Source organism: Mustela lutreola, chromosome 5 (genome assembly GCF_030435805.1).
Source record: "Mustela lutreola isolate mMusLut2 chromosome 5, mMusLut2.pri, whole genome shotgun sequence".
NCBI classification, from domain to species: Eukaryota; Metazoa; Chordata; class Mammalia; order Carnivora; family Mustelidae; genus Mustela; species Mustela lutreola.
Genome location: NC_081294.1, coordinates 87,087,156 through 87,110,379, shown reverse-complemented (window position 1 = coordinate 87,110,379; position 23,224 = coordinate 87,087,156). Strand labels below are relative to the sequence as shown.

The 23,224-nt window shown below is 39.7% G+C and overlaps 1 protein-coding gene and 1 pseudogene across 2 annotated transcripts in view; one reads left to right on the top strand and one right to left on the bottom strand.

The window, feature by feature from the left end:
- GPBP1 (GC-rich promoter binding protein 1) overlaps nt 1-19,630 on the bottom strand; it is a 76,461-nt gene extending 56,831 nt beyond the window's left edge. The window contains exons 1-2 of one of the 2 annotated variants that reach the window (XM_059175031.1): nt 19,413-19,630; nt 17,199-18,162 (exon numbers count right to left, since the gene is read on the bottom strand). The gene's annotated coding sequence lies outside the window, so the exon portion shown is untranslated. The remainder of the gene's footprint in view (nt 1-17,198; nt 18,163-19,412) is intronic. The other variant, XM_059175032.1, reaches the window with a different exon arrangement.
- A 601-nt stretch (nt 19,631-20,231) lies between these two features.
- LOC131831162 (large ribosomal subunit protein uL30-like) overlaps nt 20,232-23,224 on the top strand; it is a 94,823-nt pseudogene continuing 91,830 nt past the window's right edge.

The window sequence follows — 23,224 nt, the reverse complement described above, 5'->3', positions numbered from 1 at the left end:
AGAAAAAGAGAAAAAAGCATTACCGGAAAAAAGATGCTTCTGATTCTCAAGTTTCTAGACTACTACGATAAAATGTAAAATACACAAGATAACTCAAGAGCTGTGAAACTTAAAATGAACAGACTTAATTTTCATATAAAATTCACTACCAAAAAATATAAACCCTACTCTATAAACAAATTTTTACTCAATGAGCTTCTCTTTCCTCATAAGACTGAACTAGGTTAAGTCATCCCCGGAATTTTTTCTAACTCAGCTTACGAGAGACTCTTTTTCTTATAAGGGTTGGTAACGGTACATTTTAATTAAGAATTATACTGCAGGGCGCCTGGGTGACTCAGTGGATTAAGCCACTGCTTTCAGCTCAGGTCATGATCTCAGGGTCCTGGGATCAAGTCCCGAATCAGGCTCTCTGCTCAGCAGGGAGCCTGCTTCCCTCTCTCTCTGCCTGCCTCTCTGCCTACTTGTGATCTATGTCTAATAAATAAATAAATAAATAATCTTTTTAAAGAAAAAGGAATTATACTGCAAACAAATTGGAATAAATTGGAATAAAACTGAATTCAAATAAATACATTTACTCAATAGCCGATGTGGTCAAAGCAAAGTGCTAAACAGTGAAGATTCTCAAAAGGTTCAAGAGGGCAGTCCCCCTAGGAACATTCTAGGGGAGTTAATAATTGTTAAAAAGAAAAAGAAAAAAGGTGAACCCTCAAATCCATTATCAGGGAAGTTGAGGGATAAGCAAATTATTTACCTGAAGTATTTACCAAGAGAAAAATATCAAAGTTACAAGGGTTCAAAAGAGGTAAACGGATACACTTAAAAAAAGAACAAAAGATATACTGGGGTCAGCTTAAACATGTTCTCTGAAAAGGGGCAGATTCACCAGAGATAAGTAATTTACCCCTAAGCTACACAGCCAGTAATGCCAAGACCTGGACAGAAAGAACTCTAGATCCTTCTGCCTCAAGTCACGTTCTTCTGTTCACTATCAGGATCTCTCATATGCTCGCACACAAATTACTGAACTCCCCTCACTCTCCTGCTCTGCCCTACTCCCACCTCCAAACCCCATCACCGCCCCAAATATATTTCAGAAAGTAACCAAAGTAACTTTTCTTCAAGTTTCATTTTACTTTATAAACTTAGGAAGATTCTCCTTCCCATAAAGAAACATTTCTAATATATCTGTTTGCTGAATGACAGAATTCATCAACAAACATTTATGGAGCAGCTACTCTAAGCCAGCACTTTAATTCTCCTCCACAAGAATGTATACCATTATGAAGGAACAGGAGGAAGAAAATGAAAAAAATAGAACAATTAGCTCATTTTTCCTGGTACCAGAAGTGGCAATTACAGGTTTAAAAAAAAAAAAAAAAAAAAAGCCATAATTAATGGTAAGGATCATCCTCAAACTACTAAAATGTGAAATACGGCAGACTAAATTATGATAATATCAAATTAATTCCATAATTGGTTACAGTATGCTGAAACTCATTAGACTTATTTACAAAGAGCAGGAAAAATCCTGAATTTGAGGACTGAAAGGAACAGAAAATCACTAACAAAAGTTAATTGTAAGAAAGAGAAAATGTGGGAAAAAATTTTATTATCACAGAAGGGAGAAGGAAGGCCTTTCTAAGTCGACACACAAGACAAATGATAAAAATACACTTATATCGCAATTGTAAGCACGAACACAAAAAGCATTCTACATGACAAAATTCACAACCAAGGTCAAAGAAAAAACAGCATGAGGGAAATGCTTATCACAAACAGCACATACAAAGGATTGACTTCCCTTCATACATCAAATGTTCCTACATATCAAGAGAACAAAACACTTTAAAAAATCATATAAAGAGTTGACAGAAAAGGGTCTTACATATGAATATTTTCATTCTAATTCAAAAGAAAAAGGCAAAATGCCCAAGAAAAAAGTCTGATACCACATTAATGCTAAACTGTTAAGTTGGTATACCTCTATGGAGAGCAATTTAACATAGCTCTCAAAATTACACTCAGAAATTCCACTTAGAAGAATGTACCCCAGGGAGGTCTAAGTGGCTCAGTCAGTTAAGTGCCTGACTTTGGCTCAAGTCGTGATCCCAGGGTCCTGGAATAGAATCCCACATCCGGCTCCTCCCCCACTCAGAGGGAGCCTGCTTCTCTCTCTGCTTGTGCTGGCGCCTCTCTCGCTCTTTCTCTCTCTCTCAAAAATAAGCAAATAAAATCTCTTAAAAACAAAAAAGAAAATGTACCCCACATTTACAAGGATATTAGTATTGTTTCGAACAGTCCAAAAAAAAAAAAAAAAAAGAAAGAAAGAAAGAAAAGAAAGCACAGCGAAAGAGATCTGGTTAATTAGACAGTAAACCACCAATATAAAAAGAATAGGGAAGCTTTACATATACAAATATGGAACAACCTTCCAACATATGTCCTTAAGTAAAAAAACTATAGAGCAAGGTGGACCTCATGTTACTACTTATATTAAAAAGAATAAAATGTGCTTATATACATATAAAGTCTCTCCAGAAAAATACATAAACTTAAGAATGATTTCTTCAGCTACAAACTACAGCTGGGAAATAGGCATGAGGGGGGGACTATTTTCTAAAAACCCTTGTACTTCTTGTAATTTGCACTGGGTACATTTATTCAAAGTAATTTTAAATACTCTTTACTCTGACTCAACTTTATCATTTCTTGAATCCTCTAACATTACCAATCTTTTTCTGAAGTAAGACTAAAAAGCAGCAAACAAGCTTCAACAAATCAATTTAGAAAATGTGCCTAACATTATGAACTAGTCATTTCAGAAACAGTTCAGAGACAGGATCCTTGATTTGAAATGAAAAATTTGGAAATTCAAGTACCTTATCTTTTTTATTATGAAGACAAAAGCCTAAAATATATACTGAATACATAAACATGCATACACAAACACACACATGCTATTAACTAGGCAATTTGTTTAGGGCTTTGGCATAATCTCTTCAAAAAAAAACAAAACAAAATAGAACACCAGGTTTTTATAGAGGGGCACCTGGCTGGTTCAGTTGGTTAAGTGTTTGACTTTGGTTCAGGTCATGCTCTCTCAGGTCTTGGGATCAAGCCCTGCATCAGGCCCCCAACTCAGTGGGGGAGTCTGCCTTCTCCCTCTCACTCTGCCCCACCCACCTCTCATGCGCATACACACACGTGTGCTCTCTCTCAAATTTTTTAAACGTCTTTAAAAAAAAAAGTTTTTTATACAGATGTGAAACACATTTTAAAGTTCCCAATGTCAGAGTGTTAAGTGAAGCTCTTAACCACAGAACACATACACAATTACTGTAAACTAACAGAGAATATGTTAGGGTAGATACCTTACCTTATACAACATTTTAGCCTTAATAACAGCTATTTAGGTAATTCTCTATATTCTGAGTCTAATTTTTAGTTTCACATGTTAGGCACTGACCTGACCTACAGCTATAACAAAACTTACACGAAATACACATCTTAATCTCTCAAACACAGAAGAAACACATTCTCCCAAACACAGTTTGAGCTACCACTGCAATCATAACTTGCTTTCTACTAACCTAAGCCAACTCTGTTAGCAAAAGACTCTGCCCTCTTATCAAACTGTCCTTGAAGGTCCTAATTTAAAGGACTAAGTTGAAAACGTTTTCACTCACATTTTCCCATTTCCACAATGTCCCTATAAGAACTCATTTTAATGGAAGAGACAAAAGGGTAATTCATATGAAAAGTCTGAAAACTACCAGTTGACTTAGAGGGAAAAACAAAGGCAACTAAATTACATATGGAAAGTCCTTAAGGCATCTCACTATACATTTTTTTTTTTTAAGATTTTATTCATTTATCTGACAGAGACCACAAGCAGGCAGAGAGGCAGGCAAAGAGAGAGGCAGGCTGAGCAGAGAGCCCTATGCAGGGCTCGATCCCAGGATCCTGAGATCATGACCTGAGCTGAAGGCAGAGGCTTTAACCCACTGAGCCACCCAGGCGCCCCTAATATTTTTTTTTTTTAAATAATCTCCACATCCAACATGGGGCTCAATCTCACAACCCTAAAATCAACAGTCAACACTCCCTACTGACTGAGCCAGCCAGGCACCCCTAGGGAAATTTTTTTTCCCAGATTTTATTTATGTATTTGACAAAGAGAGACACAGCAAAGAGAAGAAACACAAGCAGGGGCAGTGGGAGAGGGAGAAGCAGGCTTTCTGCTGAGCAGGCTGCCAGATCTGGGGCTCCAACCCAGAACTCTGGGATCATGACCCCAGCAGAGCTGAAGGCAGATGCCTAATGACGCCCCTCTAGGGAACATTTTTAAAGGCAAGGTCATAATGAATAAGCCCTTATCAGTCCCTTCAGGATACTTACAGCAAATCCAAAACCAGTCTTTATAATCTAGCAACCAGACTAGAAGCTCCTACAACAAATTATTTAAGTCTAGGCAGATAAAACAGCTTCTAAATAATGTGACAACGAATCAACTAGGCTATAAATAATCCCCTAACAAATTTCTCCTAGTCCCCAAACACTTAAACTGCAGTTCTATAATAAAAATACTAACTGCACATACTCAATTCTGGGGGAAAAATAAGTCAATCTAAATTATCTAAGATGTTAATTCTTTTACTCTGCAAGTAAGTGTGCTAAGGATATAACAAATAAAGAAGACAAGTCCCCTGCCCTCAGAAGAGTATGTGATAAGTATGAGTGAAAGTAAGCCAGATAGAAACTGTGCACTGAAAGAAAGAAATAGGATAATCCGTTAAGAGAAACCAAAGGGTATAGGAAGAAGGGTTGCCCACTTTACACAGAATGGTTAGAGAGTCACCTAGAATCTAACACATAAACTAAAACTAAGCCAACAAAGGCAAAGAATAAGCAAGCATAAAGGCCCTAAGACAAGAAGGAAAATGGCCAGTGTGTTGAAGGAAGAGGGCCCTAAAAGGCAAATGGCTTAAGAAGAAATGGAGGGAACAAATAATTCTTACAGGGTAGAGTCTGCATATTATTCTCAGGTCCAGTGGGAACACCCTGCTCTGTGAATAGAACTACAGGGGTGCAAGAATGGCAGAGAAACAAAGTTATAAGGCTACAGCAATAGAGAAGATGGTGGTGGCTTAAGCAAGTACAATGACAGTGGAATAAAAAATCAAATAGAGGGCGCCTGGGTGGCTCAGTGGGTTAAGCCGCTGCCTTCGGCTCAGGTCATGATCTCAGGGTCCTGGGATCGAGTCCCGCATCAGGCTCTCTGCTCAGCAGGGAGTCTGCTTCCTCCTCTCTCTCTCTCTGCCTGCCTCTCTGCCTACTTGTGATCTCTCTCTGTCAAATAAATAAATAAAATCTTTAAAAAAAAATTAAAAAAATCAAATAGATTTGCTTAATGTTTAGACAAGAGGAAAAGTAGAAATCAAAAGTGATTTCCAAGTTTTTCAGCTTAAACAAATGAACTGTGTTGCCATTTACTGAACAAGGAAAGAATGGAGACAGTATGGAGCTAAAAGACTCAAAAAGTGCACTTTGGGATATATTAAATTTGTAAAATGAGGCCAAGAAGGCTGTTAAATTACAAGAGTAGAATATGGGAAAGAGATGTGGACTGCAGATTTAAATTTGAGATCATTTGCATATAATAAACTATGGTACCGTTTCCCAGGCTACATAAATATTACCTCAGAAAAATGTAATGCATTGTTTTCATCAATTTTAAACATATTATAAAATGCAATCTAAACATATCTGATTTGGGGTGCCTTGGTGGCTCAGTTGGTTAAGCATTTATCTGCCTTCGGCTCAGGTCATGATCCCAGGGTCCTGGGATTGAGAGCACCACGTCCTCACGTTCTCTGCTTCTCCTTCTGTCTTTCCCATCCCCCTTCACACACACACACACACAATCTCTCTCTCTCTCCAATAAATAAAATCTTTTTAAGAATAATATATAAAACTGATTTGTTTAGTTCTATCCTTTCAATTTACATTTATCTATGCTCTCACTCCAGTCTTATTCCTCCTGGCTGATCATAACGGCCCTCAACCACTACTATCTATGGAGGGCAGAGGTAACAATACTGCGAAATAAAGTCTGTATCATTTTACAATTTCAAAGCACTCAGCACTTGTTATTTTAACTTGAGTCTACTGATAACCTTGTGAAGCAAGAAAAGAACCAGTTTTATTAGGGCAGGAAATAAGAGTCTTATTAAGGCTGCCCTGGCCATCATCAAATAGCTATTATTTACTAGAAGGGATGAAACCACAATTCAAATTTAAAGACTCTTTTTACTCTGCATTCACAGAACAGAGCAAACTAAGTAGAGTTCAGGAATCTTACATTTTTGCCTCATTCGCTACTAAATGCTCAGCAGAAATGAAACAGCAGGCATACAGTAGGCATAAAAACATCCACTAAGGCAATGAACATCTTCTCTAGCAGACTAACACTCAAGAAATCCCAGAACCTCTGGTGATTCAAAGTTTTAAAGGTCAATTAAGTTGATAGTCTGCATCCTCCTTTCTCTCCTCCAACACAGAAATACTGTCATTTATTTCAAAGTATGTTCAAGTATAAATTAGATACTACCTAACACCTCAAGCCACACAGACTGCCCTATCAATTCAAGATGGCATTATTTTGCAACAGGTCTTACTTCACAGGCCCATAAAAACAATTTCTTTCAGTCCACATTTCCTATAAAAGATTTTTTTTTAAAACGAAAGAGGTTGGGCGCCTGGGTGGCTCAGTGGTTTAAGCCGCTGCCTTCGGCTCAGGTCATGATCTCAGGGTGCTGGGATCGAGTCCCGCATCGGGCTCTCTGCTCAGCGGGGAGCCTGCTTCCCTCTGTCTCTGTCTGCCTCTCCATCTACTTGTGATTTCTCTCTGTCAAATAAATAAATAAATAAAATCTTTAAAAAAAAAAAAAAAAAAAAACGAAAGAGGTCATCAGGATTTTAAAATAAAGCAGAAAAAGTCAAATGCTAGCATCCATATTTATCATCTACAGACTTAAAATATACAGCAATGACAGTAAGTACACCAATAGTTTCACACATACAGGCAACTGATTTTCAACAGACGTTATTTTGAAGTGACTGAAGGGGTAACAAAGCTTTCTCAACAATAACTGGGACAACGGGACATTGTCTACGTATTTAAAAAAAAAAAAAAAAAGAAGAAGAAAGAAAAAGAAAACCTCAAACCTTTGCTCACACCACACACCAAAAAAAAAAAAAAAAAAAAAAAAATTTTTTAAAAAAAATCATCATTCAAATCACATCACAGACCCAAAAGTATAAGCTAAACTACAAAATTTCTATTGGAAAGGTGGAGAAAATTCTGTGACCTTGAGTCAAGGAAAGATTTTTTTAGGATACACACAAAAAAACAATTTTACTTCAAACTGTAAAACACCTATTCTTCAAAACACACTCTTAAGAAAATGATGGCGGGGGGCCTGGGTATCTGAGTCAGTTAAGCGGCCTTCTGCTCAGAGCTTGATTCCAGAGTATTCCCATCAAATCAAGTCCAGATTCTGGCTTCCTGCTCAGCACGGGGTCTTGCTGCTCTCTCTCCCTCTGCCCTTCCCCCATGCTACTGCAAGCTCTCTCTTAAATAAAATCTCTTAAGATCTCTTAAGAAAGAAAATGATAGCAAAACACAAACTAAGAGAAATTATGTGCAAAACACGTATCTCATATACAAGTATCCAAAATACATAAATAATTATTACAATTCAACAAGACGATCTCCTCTTTTTTTTTTTTTAAGATTTTATTTATTTATTTGACAGAGAGAGATCACAAGTAGGCAGAGAGGCAGAGAGAGAGAGAGAAGCAGGCTCCCTGCTGAGCAGAGCGCCGGATGCAGGGCTCAATCCCAGGACCCTGGGATCATGACCTGAGCCAAAGGCAGAGGCTTTAACCCACTGAGCCACCCAGGCCCCCCAATCTCCTCGTTTTTAAATGGGCAAAAGATCTGGACACCACCAAAACACATCATTAGGGAAATAAACTAAAACCACAAGGCAGGGGCGCCTCGGTGGCTCAGTGGGTTAAAGCCTCTGCCTTCGGCTCAGGTCATGATCCCAGGGTCCTGAGATCCAGCCCCGCATCCACATCCGCATCCACATCCGGCTCTCTGCTCAGCAGGGAGCCCACTTCCCCCCTCCTCTCTGCCTACTTGTGCTCTGTCAAATAAATAAATAAAATCTTTTTAAAAACAAAACAAAACAAAAATACCCACAATGCAAATTCAAACCATATACTCACTCCACAGATAAAACTGAAAGACATCAAATACTGGCAAGAATGCAGAACTATGTAACATATACTGCTGTGCAAATGCAAATGGTTTAGCACTCTGTTAACAGACACTGCAAGTTTTTAGCAGTCAAATACACAAAATTCATATGACCCTGCAATCACGTTGTTGGGTAATTTTCCCAAGAGAAAGGAAAACCGTTCTCCTCACCAAATCCAATATGCAAATGTTCACACAAACTCTATTCACAATAGTCAAACACTGGAAACAATCCAAATGTCTAGCAACCAGAGAATGGATAAACATTTATTGTGTATCCACACAAGAGAATACCACTTAGCCATTAAAAATATGGATTATAATACATGCAATAACATGCATGAAAGAAGTCAGAAACAAAAGTATACAGTGTTTGGTCTCTCTATATGAAATTCTGGAAAACAATTCACAACACAAAAGACAAGAAAAACAAAAGTGGTTTCTACAGAATAGGGGTGAGGGAAGAGGACAGTCTGTAAAGAACAACAGGGTAACTTTCTGGGTGATGTAAACGTTCCACATTCTCAGGTGGTGGGTCTTTTAAAAACCTTCAAACTACACTTAGAGTGAATTTACTGTATGTAAATTATACCTCAATATACCTAGTTTAAAAATGGGTTTGCATTCTATTAAAAAATGAATATGCACACATTCTTTCATAGAAACCAACTACTAAAATGTTAATTTTTTTTTAAAGATCTTCTTTGACAGAGATCACAGGTATGCGGAGAGGAAGGCAGAGAGAGGGAGAGGGAAGCAGGATCCCCACCGAGCAGAGAGCCCAATACCTTCAATCCGTGGTAGAGAAAAACTGGTAATTACTTTTCTTTTGATCATTTCTACAAGTACCAAATATGGTCACTACATTATATGATAGCTTTAATGTTGGCTAACTGCCCATTCAACTGAAATGGCAGTTAGTATTAGAAAGATAAATGAAACATACTCTAACCAATATACTATTAATCCACCTGACAGACTTTTCTTCCTAAAAGGACAGAAATACTTAGGAACACCAGTCACTTGTTTCTTTTAAGAAGGCCAAACAGAGAGTTGGAAATTTGTGAGAATGTTTTGGAAATATTAGTATTCTAGAACTGTCACATCTGTGCTACTACATATTAAAATTCATTATTGTAACCATCGTATCTTTTTCACTTTAGAAGCATATTAATATGATCTTATGTGCATAAAATTTTATGTCAGGTTAATAAAGGGGACTTTTAAAAGTACTTGTTATAAAAGTTCTATGGATCTGACTGTATTCTCTATCACTGTCTACAGAACTATGCTGACTAATACAAGCCTAATAGCTAGTAGCCACATGCTATTGTTTAAATTTGCATTAAAATTTAACTTAAAATTCACTTCCTCATCTGCACTAGCCACATTTCAAATAAGGACTTAAGTCTAGCAATTACCATACTGAACAATGAAAACATAGAATGCTTCCCTCATTTCACAAAGTTCAATTGGACAGTGCTATACCAGAGTTAAGATCTACTTAGAACACTACAAAAATTAATTGTAAAAAAAGAATACAGATAACAAAATTCAAATCCCAACTCTGTCACTTACTGATGACCTTAGGTAAATTAATTAATCTCCAAGTTTCTTAAAATCACTAAATGGAAATAGCACTTATTTCACATGGCAATTGGGAAAAGCAATTCCTAATCTAAAATACTGTGAAAATTAGTTACTAAATGATCCAAAAAGAAGATATTCCTGAATGGGAATAAACCCATATTAACAATGTATTATTTTGGGGCGCCTGGGTGGCTCACTCAGTGGGTTAGGCCGCTGCCTTCGGCTCAGGTCATGATCCCAGAGTCCTGGGATCGAGTCCCGCATTGGGCTCTCTGCTCAGCAGGGAGCCTGCTTCCCCCTCTCTCTACCTGTGATCTCTGTCAGATAAACAAATAAAATCTTAAAAAAAAATAAGAAGTATTATTTGAAAAGTCACAACTGTATCTCACTAAGGAAAAGAAAAATTTAGTAGCTAGCTAAGAATAAGTTACCTTCTCAGTCCTGAAACAGAGTATGCTTTCTCTACACTTTCCTAATAAAAACTTTAACTACAAGCCATCATAGTTGGAAGTCTATGCTTTAGATATACAGAATATGTAGGTTCCGAAATACCACTTACTGACTGTGTGACCTTGGTGACTTAAATCTCTGTGTTTTCCTCTTCTCATTCATAAAATAAGAACAGTAAGACATTCCCACCCACACAAACTATCAGGATTAAAGTAGTTAATTCAGGGGCACCTGGGTGGCTCAGTGGGTTAAAGCCTCTGCCTTCAGCTCAGTCATGATTCCAGGGTCCTGAGATCCAGCCCCTCATCGTGCTCTTTGCTCAGCAAGGAGTCTGCTTCCTTCCCCCTGCCCCTCACTTGTGCTCTCTGTCAAATAGATAAAATCTTACAAAAAAATAGTAGTTAATTCACTTAAAGGGCTTAAACAGCCAGCTTAAACAGCCAATGTGGAAAACGTTGATAAATAACAGTTACCAAAAATCAAGTCATCGTGACAGGTGCTGATTTCCAGAATATATCAAGAACTCCTGAAACTCAAATTTATTAACAGCTCAAGACCTTAAATACACCTTTCTTCAAAGAGAAAAACTGGCCAATAAATAAGACATCAATAATCATTAGAGAAACGCAAATCAAACCCACAATGAGATACTACTTCATAACCACTAGGTTATGAGAACATCGAGAACAACAAATGTCAAAAAGAATACGGAGAAAATGGAACCCATGTGCCCTGCTGGTAGGAATAAAAAACAGTGCAGCCTTGATAGAAAACAGTATGGTGGTTCCTCAAGGAATTAAAAATAGAATTACCATATGAACCAGCAATTCTACTTCTGGTATATACCCAAAAGAACTAAAAGCAGGAATTTTAAAAAAAAAAAGGCAGGAATCCAAACAAGTATTTGTACACCCATGTTCACAGCAGCATTAGTCATCAATTCAGAAAGGTAGATATAACCAAAATGTCAGTTTACAGATAAATGGATAAACAAAATGTGATACATACATACCATGGATTATTCTTTTGTCTTAAGAAGGAAGGAAACTGATTCTACCACATACTACAACATGGATGAACCTCGAAGACACTATGCAAGCTGAAATAAACCAGTTACAAAACTAATATGGCACAATTCCACTTATACTAAGTACCTACATCAGAAATTCATAAAAATACAAAGTAGAATAGTGATTGCCAGGGGCGAGGGAGGCCGGATATGTAAAGTTAATGGTTAATGGGTAAACAGAGTTTCAATTTGGGAAGATGAAAAGTTCTGGAACTGAAAGGTAGTCATGAATGCACAACAATGTGAATGTACTCAACACCACTTAAATATACACTCAAAAATCGCTAAAATGGTCAATTTTATGGGTTTTCTCCCGCCATGATAAATTTCCCCCATTACAATGATTGGAAGATTAGTACCAAGTGGAAACAAACCTTATCTCCAAAGCTCAGACTGTGACTATAAATGTACAAAGATTTAAATCTGAATTTATATAAATTTAGAATATGCTTTCTTCTCTAAAGTTGTAACAGCCCAACCTACTAACTGTAGAGTGAAGACTGGCTAATTCTTTTTTTTTTTTTAAGCTTTTATTTATTTATTTGACAGAGAGACAGGCAAGTAGGCAGAGAGGCAGGCAGAGAGAGAGGAGGAAGCAGGCTCCCTGCTGAGCAGAGAGCCTGATGCGGGACTCAATCCCAGGACCCTGAGATCATGACCTGAGCCGAAGGCAGCGGCTTAACCCACTGAGCCACCCAGGTGCCCAAGACTGGCTAATTCTAATTATGCGGACAACTACTGGTTGGAAAGATTTCCTACTGTGGTTTTTTGTGAACATGTCCACAAATTCTTTTGAGAAAAGATGAAACCTAACTACACTCCTCTGGTTTCGGGCTAGACTTAATGACTTGCTTGGAACAAAAAGAATGTGGCAGAAATGACTTCTGGAACAGGTCGTAACAGATATACTGGCTTCTACCTATCTCTGAGATCACTTGCTCTAGGAACTGCAGCTGCCACATTTTAAAGAAACTCAAAGAGGGGCGCCTGGCTGGCTCAGTGAACGCAACTCTTGATCTTGGGGATTTGTGTTCGAGCCCCAAGCTGAGCATACAGATTACTAAAACAAACAAACAAAAAAACCCAAAGATCTGAAAGGAGATCCACCACGGGTAAGGAACGTTGTCCTCCATACAGCCAGCATCAACTGCTTCCAGGCCAATGAGTAGTACACTATCTTGGAAAAAGACCCTCCAGCCCCAATCAAGCCTTCAAATATCAGTAGGTCTGATAACCATATCAGAGACTTTAGGAAGACCTAGAGGGAGCCAAAACCACTCCCGTAAACTGCTGCCAAACTTCTGACCCACAGATATCACACGAGATGATACTACTACTTTTTTTAAACTCACTGAGAGTATTTATACTCATTGAAAAGCAAACTAATTTCTTTAGTATGCATTTGTAAAGACAATTTTTCAGTTTAAGAATTTTTTTTAAAGATTTTATTTATTTATTTGCCAGAGAGAGAGAGAGGGAGAAAGAGGGCGCACGCAAGCGAGCACAGGCAGAAAGAGTGGCAGCAGAGGCAGAGGGAGAAGCAGGCTCCAGCCGAGCAAGGACGCTGGGATCATGACCTGAGCCCAAGGCAGCTGCTTAACCAACTGAGCCACCCAGGCGTCTCTCAGTTTAAGAATTTTTTAAGAAGGCTCCATGTGGAGCCCAACACAGGGCCTTGAACTCAACACCCTAAGATCAAGACCTGAGCCAAGGAGTGCCTGAGTGGCTCATTCAGTTAAGCATCAGACTTCATTTTGGCTCAGATTGTAATCTCAGGAGAGCCCGAGCTGGAGCCCAGCAAGGAGCCTGCTTTAAAGTCTCTTCGAGGAGTGCCTGGGTGGCTCAGTGGGTTAAAGCCTCTGCCTTTGGCTCAGGTCATGATCCCAGTGTCCTGGAATCTGGCACCGCAGCTGGCTCCCTACTCAGCAGAGAGCCTGCTTCTCCCTCTCCCTCTGCCACTCCATGCTTGTGTGCTCTGGCTCTCGCTCTCTCACTCTCTGTCAAATAAATAAAATCTTTTAAAAGAAAAAAAAGTGTCTCTCTGCCCCCCTCGCCTCTTCTCACTGTCTCGCTCCCGCCTTAAAAAACAACAACAACAAAAAAAAACCTGGGGCGCCTGGGTGGCTCAGTGGATTAAGCCACTGCCTTCGGCTCAGGTCATGATCTCAGGGTCCTGGGATCAAGCCCCACATCCGGCTCTCTGATCAGTGGAGAGCCTGCTTCCTCCTCTCTCTCTCTGCCTGCCTCTCGGCCTACTTGTGATCTCTCTCTGTCAAATAAATAAATAAAATCTTTAAAAAAAAAAAAACAAAAACCCTGACGTGTGATCAAGAGTCGGACACTTTTACAGACTGAGCAGTCCAGGCATCCCTCAGTTTAAGAAATTCTTAAAGTCTATTTGCAAGTTCTGAGTTTCAAAGGAAACATGACATATTTAACCATCTGAAAACTTGTTCTTGCTAAAAATAAGTACGGAAAAAACCTTTAAAAAAGGTTTCAAAAAATATAATCGTAAACTGAATTAAAGGGCACAAAATTAAACACCAAAACATCGTACACACCAAGCTCTGAACTGAAAGATGACTCAAGAACAAGAAAATGAGTGGGATACCTTGTATAAAAAGATGCAAAAACTAGCAATTACTTGAAAGGATATAAAGCAAAAGCCTGTAACTATATTCTTGTGGGTGTGGTAGCTAACAAAAAAGGGGAAAAGCAAGCAGGTAAAACTGAAAAACATCCAACCACAAAAGGTTTATCAATAATTCTAGCATTTTGTTTCTCATGAAGCTCCTGTGCCAAATAATGGACCTGCTCCCCAGAAAAGTATATAAGCACCCCCAAAATGATGGATTTTGGAGAATTTTCAAACCAGTCTCCCACACCCACCTATGCAGCCCAAGAAAACTGACGTCAGGAAACCCTGACATATAAAACATTTAAAAAGGGGGGAAAGGGGACAGAGAATACATTTCTTTCCAACCCTCTCTCCCTAAATACGCTAAATCCACCAACCTAAGTAAGCGCTGCTTAAGTATTGAAACCCAAGAGCTATACTTTAGATAGATTTCTCTGGCCACGTGAGAGACTACACAGAAAAAAAAAGAGAATGGCGCTAAAAGGCAAAGAGATGAGTTAGTTCGGTACTTTCCTGATCTAGGACCAAGCTAGGATAATAAATGAAACTGGAAGTGGGGAAGGACAGGGCATGAATGGAAGAAACAACTTCAGACTATAACAAATACTGACCTGACATGTATATATCAGAATCTCAAAATACTGGAAATAAAAATAAAACATTACACCTATATTACACTTCACAATTAACCAAAAGCCTTCATATAAATTATTTCCATCCGCTTTCTGGAAAACCCAAGACCAACGAGATTAGGTAAATACACAAGGTCATACAGGCCCCTTTCTAGATCTTCCAAACACTAAACCCAAAGTCTCCCTTCGGACTCCCAGCCATTTCCCTTTTTCTACATTGCTACCCTTACCTGGATCTAAACTGTTATCTAAAAATTTTTATCAAAAATTATATAGACAAAAGGTGGTTATGTCAAAGACAATCTGGCCTGGGTTTCAGCTATATCCTCACTTGCTAACTTTACTCTCAGACTAAAAGTTCCCATACTTATTCCCTCTGTAACTCTCTAAATTTCGTTTTTCTTTCTTCTTCTGTTCACTCCTGTTATTGCCTTACTATTCCTCCCTTCCTCCATTCTCAAATGTCAGGAACTTTAAGCACAAAAATCTATGGACTCTTGTCAGAGAAAAAGTAAAAGCTAACATGCACTCAGCTTCATACCTGTGCAAAGAGGATTTAGCTTAACTTCAAGTTCCATTAGTAATCAATATGAACCAATAAGAAGCAGTATATAGAAGAAAAAACAAAAATATCAGAGATAACACCCAAATAGGAGTTAACGAAGTATAATTCACAAGAAAGCAATATAGCACAGTAATTAAAAATATGGAGCCCTCCAGTCAAGAGTTGGGGATTTGGTCAAGACTTCTACCTAAACTTGGTCCTAACCAAATTACTTTCTCCCAGATTCAATCTCCCAAAATCTTAATTCTCTCACCTGCACAACCGTAACTATAATAGCACTTTCTTCACAGAATTATTCTAAGAGCTAAAGTATACTATGTAAAGTTCACAGTAAAATACATGACACAATCATCTTAAATGTTAATTACCATAATTATTATGTTTAGACCTACAGTCTAGGCACAGGAGATTTAAAAAAAAAAAGAGTAGGGTAGATATGAGGAAAAAAGGTGCAGGAGAGGTTGGGGAGAAACAGCCTAGTAATTGTTCCAATTACTACTGCTATCTATTTTGATGCCAAGAATATAGGATTTATCAAAACATTCAATAAGTAAATCTGTCCACGAACAATTTGCTATAAGCAAAGTTCACTGTTAGACAATTCAAAGATTAACGTTAATTCTTAAAAACCCTGTCTCTGGAATTATCTTGATCCTGGTATCATGACTCTGGGTAACATCAGCAGGAAATTAATTAATTTAAAGGAAAATAATCATAAATAACGTTCTTTTCTATGAAAAAAGACCATTTATTTCCACTTCAACTTTTTTACCACATTTAAGAGGCAAATTCCTAGACAAGTAACCTGAAGCCATTAAATTCAGAAACGCAAATAATAGTGTCTCTGAAGCGAAAAGGTGGAGAACGGTCTCGCCTTTTTTTTATATAAATCAAGGTGGACGCTCGATGGGAAGTACTACACACAGCTCTGACAGACAAAACACAAATAACCCAGTCTATTTTAACAGAGGGAATTACTTAATTCTAATCTCAATTTTAGATAGAAAATAAACACAGAATACCTACAATCTTCTGCTCTAAGTGAGATAATAGGATTCAATAGCATAGAAAAAAAGTTGTTTTGGAATAAAAAGAGCAACTGACAAGTTATAAAGCCATCTTTGTAAGATGTTCAAAATTATAACTGTTTATCCAATAAAGATAATTAAGTGAAATAAACTAATTTTAGCTACACTGATATATCACTAACAGTGTCTAAAAAATAAATTTTACTGTTTTTTTTAGTAACAAACATTCGTATGCCTAGGAATCACTGAAAAACTATATAACAACTAAGGGTACCTAAAAACACTACTATTCAATACTGAAAATTTTAAGTATTATTAAAACATAATCCTTGCTTTTCAAAGGATCTACTACAGAAATACTTCCAACTTTTTAAAAAAGTTTTGTTTATAAACTTGATCAGCGTAACATTCCAAAAAGAAAATATATCAAGTTATTTAAAAGAATTATGAATTATTATGAAAATCAGGCTTAAAAACCAAGTCATACATTATAATTTAAACTACCAAACTAAACAGCAACTCTGAACTCATTTTTTAGAAAGCAGCCTCAACTCATATTTAGAAAGTAAACTAACTAGCAAGACACATGAAATATTTGTTTTTTCCTAACCTTTTTACCAATCTATGAATCCATAAAAATTAAGATGAATACTCACAAGGATTTTCAATTCATAACCACAAAAAACGTAAAAAAAAGTACTGTGTAATCTGAAATATTCTTAAATTTTAACTCTTTCTGCATTTCAATTTACTTAATGGTAGTCTTCAGACTGTCCAGGAAATTGAAGCCAAACAGTATTATTCCAAGAAACTGAAAGGCTTCCAAACAGAATAAACTTGACTCTCATTACAGTTACAAATGAATGTATGATTTGCTCACCATATAATACTTACAAATTCCAACAGGACTGCACAGGAAGGTGTTGGGTTTTTCTCTGTAATCTTTATGTTTTCCAGTTTGTTTTTTTATTTTGTATCCTCTGAAATAATATCCAAGTTCTTTGAAGATACTCAACCTATGACTATTTGACATAGAGTTACTTCAAGTCAGCTACCCATACTTCTGTTTTAAAGTTTTCATATGGCTATCTCCAGAATTAGCCAAGTTCCTTGGATTTAAGATTTTAAAGTCTTCTTTCTTATTCCATGTACTGGTCACTGTTGTACTTATCCACTCCAGATGAAATATCCAATTTATGAGCAAAAAAGCAAAAACAAAAAGAAAATTTCACATCTGAAGAGCATTCCTAAACATCAGCATATAGAGACACATAGCTATCTCAATACTACCATGCTGCTGGAAAACTGCAACATCTTAAATTTCCACGTAAATAAAAGATAAAACGGAAAAAACTCTGTATTCTTTCAATGTCTTCATTTAGAAAAGCTGTCCCATTGTGACACGAAAAGGGCTGAGGTCAAAAATTCCTAAAATTTTTAATAAAGGTAAAAATAAACTGCCAAGAAACTTCAGCAATATTTAAACAGTAATCTCAAACTGCCGAAACTATTCAGTACACAAATCAAACATATCTTACAGTTTTGGCTGAAAAACAACTAAAGGAGAGGGATGGGGGTAGGGGGAAGAGGCAAAAATACCACCAGCTGAAATAATTTAACCAGTTATAGAATCCGTTTGAACCAAAATACTGAAGAAAATGCCTGGGTCTCTTTAAGCAGCTTGTAGAATTGTTCAACTACTATAAATTCACTTCAGAGATGATTCTTGCCACTTTTAATAAACTTCTGGGGCAAAATTATCCAAAAACATTGTAATCCCAAAATGGCCACTTCAAATATCCGGGGCCTTTTACACAAAATCTAGAAGATGATCTTCATATAGGAGTAATTCAATCACCTGTAAAAGTTATAAAAAAAAAAAAAAAAAAAAACTTAAATTACACACTGAATTTTAACTTTGAGCTTAAAAATTAACCCCCATCTTGAAGAGTCAACTTCTGGAGAGAAACTCACTTCTACGAAATTCTACTGGGGTCTGAAAAAAGGCTCAGCCCTGGCAAGCGCCCCAAAACAGCCTACTGGATGAAAAAAGACTTCAGAATAAAAGAGGAAAAGGTGGGAGATGTTACGGAGAAGGAGTGATTTCAATAGGGAACGGGGTGCGCATATAATACGGGGGAATTACATAAACTTCCTACACTTTTCGCGTAAAAATTAACTATGAAACTGCCCCACAACCTTAAAAAAGATGTTCTCTATTTTCAGTTCACGGGGCCCAAAGAAAAGAACAGGCCGGTTTGGTGCCATGGAGCATCAGTAAATAGAACTTGGGGGAAAAAGGGGATATAAAGAGAAAGACGCTCTCTCCAAATTAGAAATGTCTAAATGAAAAGACGTATTTTCCCCACGGAGGGCAGAAAGTAGGGAGGTGAGAAATGGGGCAAGAACATTCCTTAAACTTGCCTGAGGGGGAGACTTCCCGGCTTCTAAGGGATAAAGGTGTCGGTCCCCATTTCCTTGAATTAAGAAAACAGGTTTCTCCCAACACCGAGGGGGTGGAAGGTACCAAAACGTGCTCGTAAATCCCATTTAGAGTGGTTCTCTCCAAAACCAGAATAGGTCCCTTCAGGCCCCACAGGACTCCGGAGTACATCATTAGACTCAATACACAGCAGGGACCACGGACCCGGGAAAGGAAGAGCGGGCGCGCTACTCAAGAAACAAGCGAAGGCCACAACTCGGCCTCGACTCCCTCGGCCCTCTAAGAGGAGCAGTAGTACCAAAGGAGGCGGGCGTGTGCAAGAGGCCGGAGGAAGGAAGACCCAGCACGGAAAGCGTCGGATCCGTTCTCAGCCTCCGCCAAACATCCCCCAGCCACCAAGCCTAAGCCATCCACCCCCTCCCCACAACCGCCACCCCCACTCCACCGCGGCCGAGTAAATATCTAAAAGGGCCTCTCTCAGCGCCGTCCTTCCGTCTCTCTCCTTGCTCTCCGCCACCCACCCCCCCCCACACACACACCGCGTCCGCGGGCAGCCTCACACCTCGCGCCGCCAACGCCGCTCCCGACCCCTCAAACCCCAACACCGACAGGGGCACCCCCTTTTTCCCGCAGACTCCAGCGCGGAGCAGAGAGAACGGTGTTACCTTCTGCCACACCAGAGGTGCCCCTGGCCTGGGGGTGCCGCTGCGCTCGATCCCGGGAGGAGGTTTTCGGTACTTTGAATAATCCCCTTTTGCCGCTTTTCCCTCCCCCACAACCAGTCTCAGTCCCAAAATGGCGCCGACCCGATCCGCAATGTTCTGGGTCAAGTCTCGCGAGATCGTGGAAGGTGGCGAGGCGGGGAAGGAACTAGAGGGGTTGAGGAGAAGGGAGGGGAAAGGCGGGGCGAGGAGAAGGAGGAGGGAGAAAGGGTGTGGAAGAAGCGGTGCGAACGAACCTACTGGGCGGGGCAGCAGGAGGAGCGCCTCCACCAGAGAACCTTCTGGCCCAAGCAACCGCTCACGCCCCGGCCGAAAAAGCTCCGCCCTCTACGTCGGGCGGCTGGGGGGAAGGGAATAGGGCGTGGCTACGTCTAGGGGCGGAGCGTCGAGGAAGCCCCGGAGGTAGGGGCGCGTGGGGGGCGGTGGCTCCGTGCAGTGACGTCAGGAGCAGCTGGAGTCGGGGATTACCCCCTGCTGCTGACGTGAGGACGGTGAACAATCGGGAACGTTCGGTGGAAGGGGGAATTCCCCGCCGCTCCCTGAGGAGCCCCTCCTCCTGCCCCTCCCCCACCCGGGGCCGCCCAGGAGCCAGGGATGGTGGGGCCTCTGGGAGGGTGAGAGAGGAAGGCTGAGCCGGGAGGCAGCCGCGCCAGCCGGAGTAGCGCGCGCCGCGGCGTCTTCCCTGCCTGGACGCTCGGAGTCGCCGCGGCGCGCGCTACTCACTGGGTACCGCGCTCGGGGCCTGGGCGGAAGGGAGATCACATGCTCGCCAGTACACTTCCCTACACGGCGGGAGCGCTGGCGGGGCCGGCGCGCGGCGAACTGGGCGCCGAGAAGCATTCGATTCACATCGTATGCAAATACGAGCGTGTCGGAAGTAAATAATTCCACGCGAGGCGGGTAGCAGGGAGACTAACTCGCTGGCAACTAAGCCCGGATTCTCAAAGGGTAAAAATGGCTCCTAGATGTGATCGTGCCAATCGTCTTTCTTCCTGCTAAGTCTAAGTCTACAGGAGGTGGGAATTATTTCAACGGTGTCTCTGGCCCACGCACTCCACACAGTTTTGGTGATTTGTTTTTTTTTTAAATGGATTTCATGGTATGCACAGTTCTCTAATTGCGATCGTTTTTCGCTTTGTAACTAAAGGTTCACTTTGAAACCTGTGAAGTTGGCTTTCTAAGAGGAAGAGAAGTAACCACATGTGCGTAGGGGGAAATGGAAGGAGGCGTCTCAACGAGAGAAAATCCAGTAAATAAGAAGTCCGTGGCTCTCCGCACTCCCCCAAGCCACAAAGGCTTCATACCAGAAACTTTATGGTCCTTTTATAAGCATTATGGGGTTTGTAGTTTAATGGACTGGTTCTAAAAGCTCCCTGATAGAATGTTTGAATGTAAACTCAACAAAAATTATACCTCCCAACCTTTTTTTAGTTTAGTCCGCATCAAAGAGACATTTCTGGCAATTAATACCTCGCGGAGAGCAAAGAAAAGAGCATTAACACAAGCTGGATGCCTTGTCTGTGCTAGACATTTTGTCTTTATACCAACCGAGGAAGTGGGTGCTTTTTGTCGCATTTTGCAGACGAGGAAACTGGTTCAGGTTAAGTAATGTACGTAAGGTTGCGCGACAGAGAGGTTTGACTGTCCATCTCAAATGTGCTAGGGTCTTAGTCCACATTTATTCCACCACACCACAGTGCTTCAGTATAAATAATTTATGTGTTGGGACAGGACCTGCTTCTCCTCTATTTCTAAGCATGATGTGCGTTCAAGAAACAAAAAATTGGTAATATGCACGCAAATTGTGCCTTTCCAATTCCACAAGACAACTCAAAAAGTAACAAAATGGAGAAATAATTGTAACATTTATGACAAACTGCTTAATATTTAATTATACGTACTCAGTTACTACTCTTAATATCTAATAATGTTCGATTTACATAATAAATATATCAAGAGCTCTTACAAATCATGAAAGAAAGATAACCATACTATGTCTTAGAAAGTCAGAGGACAAAAAAAAAAGAAAGAAAGAAAAAAGAAGCTAGTCATGTGTATGTCAGAAATTATATGAAAAGATGTTATACCTCAATAGAAATTTTTTTTTAATGAAAATAAAACTAATGATGAGATACGACCTTTCCCATATTAGACTGGCAAAGATTTTAAAAGAACCTAGATGAGGGTAGAAGGAATAAGTGTTTGCATAACCATATCAAGACTCAAAATCCATGAAGCGTTTCTGGAAGATAGTTTGGCTTTCATTAAAAGAAAAGTTCTTTAAGACACCCTTTGCCTGGGACGCCTGGGTGGCTCAGTCGGTTGGGCAGCTGCCTTTGGCTGGGGTCCTGGTCCCAGCATCCTGGACTCCAGTCCCGGATCCAGCTCCTTGCTCCACAGGGAGCCTGCTTCTCCCTCTGCCTCTGCCTGCCGCTCTTCCTGCCTGTTCTCTCTCTTTCTCTCTCTCTCTCTCTCTCTCTCTCTGACAAATAAAATATTTTAAAAAAAGATACCCTTTGCCTATCTATTCTACATCTTAGAATTAATTTTAATAAAATAGTGGAAAAGGTATCCAACAATTTTAAAGACATTCATTGATATATTGCTTATAACTGCCAAAAAGAATTAACAACCTGGGGCGCCTGGGTGGCTCAGTGGGTTACGCCGCTGCCTTCGGCTCAGGTCATGATCTCAGGGTCCTGGGATCGAGTCCCGCATTGGGCTCTCTGCTCAGCAGGGAGCCTGCTTCCCTCTCTCTCTCTCTCTGCCTGCCTCTCCATCTACTTGTGATTTCTCTCTGTCAAATAAATAAATAAAATCTTTAAAATAAATAAATAAATAAATAAATAAAAATAAAAAAAAAAAAAAGAATTAACAACCTGAATTCATATAAATGAAGAGACTGAGTAAATAAATTATGGTACAGCACATCCATATGTAAATACAAAGCCATTAAAAATGATGATGTATGGGGTGCTCAGGTGGCTCAGTCATTAAGTGTCTGCCTTTGGCTCAGGGCATGATCCCAGGGTTTTGGGATCAAGCCCCATATGGGGCTTCCTGCTCAGTGGAAAGCCTGCTTCTCCCTCTCCCACTCCCCCTGCTTGTGTTCCTTCTCTCGCTATGTATCTCTCTGTTATATAAATAAAATCTTAAAAAAAAAAATGACATAGGGCTACCTGAACTACTCAGTTGGTAGAGCATGTGACTGGATCTCAGGGCCACTAGCTCAAGCCCCATGTTGAAAGTAGAGATTATGTATAAATTAATAAATATCATGATGATGGGCACCTGGGTGGCTCAGTGGGTTGGGCCGCTGCCTTCAGCTCGGGTCGTGGTGTCGGGGTCCTGGGATGGAGTCCCGCATCAGGCTCTCTGCTCGGCAGGGAGCCTGCTTCCCTCTCTCTCTGCCTGCCTCTCTGCCTGCTTGTGGTCTCTGTCAAATAAGTGAATAAAATCTTTAAAAAAAAATAAATAAATATCATGATGTACTTACTGTTAAAAGAAAATTGTTGGGAAGCCTGGGTGACTGAGTTGGTTGAGTGTTTGCCTTCAACTCTGGTCGTGGTTTCAGATTCCTGGAATGGAGTCCCTCATCAAGGTCCTTGCTCCTTGGGGAGCCTGCTTCTCCCTCTGTGGGTTTCTCCCCCTGCTTGTGCTCTCTATCTGACAGATAAATAAGATCTTAAAAAAAAAAAAAAGCATATGAAATAAGTTTCACAGCATACCAATAAAAAATAAAACATTATAAAAAT